Raw genomic sequence first — 4,422 nt, forward strand, 5'->3', positions numbered from 1 at the left:
TGTCCCTGAAGAGTCTCTCTTCTATCATAGTCTGACCAGTGGATGCTCTGTAGCTCATCAGAGTAACGTTACAAATAATCACTCCAACACGTAATGGCAGTGTCATCTTACACACTTTATTTTATAGCATTAGCAATCACCTGAAAAAAGAAAGATTCATGGTGCTACTTAAGTCTTTTGGCAAAATAGCTTATCTTTAATAAGGAATAGGCCTATGTAAATTGTCTTCCAAATATACATTTCATACAGTAAAATATTGTGTTGAAAAGTAGCATTTAAAATTCTATTTTAGTCTGTAGTTTGTAAGATGTTTAACAATAATGGAAAAACAATCCTTACACTGAACACACTCAACTACCGATACTCAATTACAGAAAAAAAAATGGACAATAGCAAACGATATTCACATTGTTGCACAAATTTTAAAATAAAATAAAAACAAGATAATGAACAGTCAATCTATTCATAAATATTTGTTATTTACCTTAACATTGTTTGCCTGACACATAAAACTGAGAAATCTGCAGAAAAATATCAAAATTAGCTAGAAAATACAGGGAATTGTTTGACATCAAAGAAAGCAATGTGCCAATGTGCTCTTGCTGAATCAAGTTAGTGTATTCTTGGAGCATGAGTAACAAGCACTAAACAAGGTTATGTCTCTTTGAGAATTAAAATTATTTAATACATTAAAACTGGCACATTCAAGACGAGGCTGTGAAACGGCCTACTGTTCTGCTTTATTTTTCTTGGCCTGAATAGATTCCACCTCAAAACGGGATGGTTGAGCTACAGAGAGCTAATTTAAACAGACAAGAAAATATAAATATTGATGTCAGAATGATGCACAGTACTGAATAGCCAGCCCCAAAATTCACACACTCAACTTGACCACTGGAGGGCAGCAAAATGTTGTAGGAAAGAACACAGAAACAGGAGGGGGGGGGGGGGGGAAATTACATGCATCACTATGACAGAAATGTGTAACAATTGATTCGCCCAGAGAGTTGACTTACACCAAAACCTCTATATCAAATGCATAATGCTTAATTTTTCAACAAATATGCCATCATGAGTTTCATTTGAATTAGTTTTCCCCATATGCATTTCAATCATGTTTTGCAAGCTTCTGATAAGTAGTCTATCATTTAACATTAGGGATATGTTTAGTGAAATGTAATATTTTTCAAATACACAACAGAGTAGTTTGATTGTGGTCACACAAGCATACTAGCAGACATCCAAACCTCCAAACACAAACCTTGTCTGTTTCTCTACACTCTTAGAAAAAAGGGTTCCAAAAGGGTTCTTCGGCTGTCCCCATAGGATAACCCTTTCTGGTTCCAGGTAGAACCCGAGGGTTCTACCTGGAACCCAAAAGTGTTCTACTTGGAATCCCCAAAAAATATTTCAAAGGGTTCTCCTATGGGGACAGCTGAAGAACCATTTATGGTTCTAGATAGCAATTTTTCTTCTTAGAGAGTAGTGTAGTGGCAGGGTGCATGACTTGTACTATATGTATCCCTTAAGGTTCACATGTTCAAAGACCATTAAAACAAATTCCTGCAAGGAATCTCCGTCTCTCACATCAGCTTGTAAAGGCAGTGACGCTGTAACAAAGATGCCCTTAGAAGACAGACCCTGATTTGGACTCTTGCTCTGTTGACCTAGTCAAAAATCACACAGGAGAAGCCGTAGCCTCCCTTTTGGATGTAGATAACGTCAGACTGCAGGATACAGAATGCAGCTCTGAGTGAATAGGGCGTTCTGTCACCGAACCACTCCCTGCCAATTACTTCGATGTGCATGGTCCATATCAAATTTCTTCCCGTACTTTGGCAGCAAGTCACAGTCACCCGTTATCATCCAGTTTGTAGAGCAGGACTTGAGCCCCGTGGCCAGGGGAGATGCTGGGACATGTGCCCAGGCCATAGAGGCATGTGGGGGAGGGGTAGGGAACCAGGTGGTAGTGGGGTATCTCCTCCAACCCAAAGGACTGAGAGCAGCAGTCTGCCACCACCACCTTCACACGTTTCCTGTCTGGGTAGAGCAGCCGCTGCCCGCCTGAGCCCCTGTCACAGGTCCCCTGCCTCTCCTCTTCCTCCTCCACCTCCTTCTCCTCATGGTGGATCTTCCTCAGCAGGTTGTTGATGAGCACAGAGCGTCGCAGGTAGGCTTCAGGGTCCTCCAGGAATCTCAGCTTCTCCAAGGAGAGCTTGAGGATGCAGCTGCGGTCCTCCTGACGTATCAGGTGCTGAAGAAAAAGAGGTTGTGATTATGAGACAGACACATCTGAAGTGTCATGTCATAGGACAACAGATTGATGTCTGAACATGTCAACACAAACAAAGCAGTTCGTACTTTTTGAAAATATCCATGTAGGTCGCCATGTAAATCCTCCTCTTCCGCATATTTCCTCTTGAAGTAGGCAACTTTCGACGTTGTTGAATGGTTTGATCTCTATTCAAGGGAATCGACTGCTTGAAGCACAATCAGGAAAACTGCAATTACAACCTTGAAAAAGCTCTCCCTTTGAACACATTAGTGAGGAGAGATTATGTGGTTAGAGGAGTGACACAGATTTATATAACAGCCCCAGCAGTAGTGGAGTCATATCCACGCCACGGTACATTACCTGATGATGACAGCCCAGAGCCACAAATGAGTTGTCTGACTGGGGTCCTGATTGCTTGGGATGTTCTCTGAGCCTCACACATTGCCTTCAGGGGCCTATAGTGGAGGAGAATGAGATATAAAGAGAAAATAAGAGATTGGAGAGACACCTGTTTTATTAAAGTTGTAAATCACACACAATATGTTTTAATCTGTATCTCAAAACAACCATTAAAAAATGATTCTGCACAATTTGAAAATGTGGGTTATGTTTTCTCAGATGTCATCTCACTGCATAGGCTATTTACCATGGCCAGATTAAACAGATTATTTTTTAAATATCAAAGCACATTTTCTTCTTCTTTCTGCAGCATGTGCTTTGTAGGCGAAGCTGAAATCTTTACAGCCATTGCCATTTCCCCACACAAGGCTATTTACAAAGAAATTGGGTTGAGTACATGCGTGGGTAGTCTGTTTGTATCTGTGTGTGTGTGTGTGCGCGCGCGTGCGTGCGTGTGTGACACAGAGAGAGAGCGAACAGAGAGACAGAGACTTTCTGATATTGCACTTATTAGTGAATTTTCAACAGAATGACACCTGCTATAACACATCGTTTCACTCCCACTGCAGTTAGGCACAGTGGAACTGTAATATTCCTATTCAAGGGATCAAACAAAATACCTGTAACACAAATAAGGCATTCACCTGCTTGGACAAAAAATATCATGCAACTGATTGATCTTCATGATTATGTTGATGATGATGATACCATGCAATGATGATGTCTTAATATTACTTAGCTATCTCTATCAGTTTGGAATGTCACCTATTTGTAAGAATCACCCACACATTTGATCAAATATAATCACATCAAGAAGGAAAATTACCTTATGATGGCGATCTCCAACAGTTCATAAAGCACTTCAGCAAATCAGCAGTCCTTTTATATGTAGGCAGCCTTTGAAGGTAATGCGTTCTTCTGGATGTGTCTGTCCAATGTGTGACCGTCCGTTGCTGCGACATTTACCGTCTGTGCCAATTATCCCGCTCCAAGCTCTGCCTTAAGTTTGCGCTTCACACCCAGTCACCGTATCTTCGTTTTAATAATCCCTTCAGTGTACGAAACACTCCTAGAGTCTTAAAATATCCCTTTCTGTGCAACAAGCAACAACACCATTCTCTCTACAACCTCATTGGTCTTCGCCGAAGCAGATGTTTCCTGTTGCTAGGAGAGTCACTAGGCAATGATGACGCTTCATCATCAGGCTCCATTATTCTCACATCCTCTAAATGTGCTCCTTGGTTTCCAACCCCCCCCCCCCCCTCTCTCTATCTATACCTGGGTGTCTCTCGCTCTACTTGGGTGTATGGGCAACCTATTGACTGGATGAGTAATTATTTGATGTCTGATTTAAATGTAAACCTTTTTATTTTACAGCTGCTATGATAGCCCAGATATGACAAATAAACAATAGTGCCCTATTCAACTTGGTTTAGGTACAAAACATAGAGTTCTTGTTTCCCCCTCTTAAAACTGGAATTATTAACTAAATCAAGCATCTGCTGGATTTCATTTATCTCATCCAAAAACACTTAGAAACCACAAGATTGTATTCCTAATCTTTCATAATCCTGCCTATGAGCCTGATGATTTCCTTAGTGTTTTGGGCAAGGAGGTATTACAACTGAAAACCTTTCACACTATGGGACCAACTATGTCCTGCTGATGACCATCATTAAGACACAGCCATTCTGAGAATTAAGGCATCTTAACACGCTCAGAAGACTTAAAAACCAGATGGCAGCCAG

At 41.0% G+C, this 4,422-nt stretch overlaps 1 long non-coding RNA gene across 1 annotated transcript; it reads right to left on the reverse strand.

Moving 5' to 3' along the window:
* Nucleotides 1-94: 94 nt before the first annotated feature.
* On the reverse strand, nucleotides 95-3,832 carry LOC110497832. Its single transcript, XR_002469707.2, has 4 exons — nucleotides 3,501-3,832; nucleotides 2,636-2,730; nucleotides 2,362-2,477; nucleotides 95-2,254 (listed from the first exon to the last, which is right to left on the reverse strand). It is a non-coding gene; the product is annotated as an uncharacterized LOC110497832 (long non-coding RNA).
* Between the last annotated feature and the right edge of the window lie 590 nt (nucleotides 3,833-4,422).

The sequence above is a fragment of the Oncorhynchus mykiss genome, chromosome 19 (genome assembly GCF_013265735.2).
Source record: "Oncorhynchus mykiss isolate Arlee chromosome 19, USDA_OmykA_1.1, whole genome shotgun sequence".
NCBI lineage: Eukaryota > Metazoa > Chordata > Actinopteri > Salmoniformes > Salmonidae > Oncorhynchus > Oncorhynchus mykiss.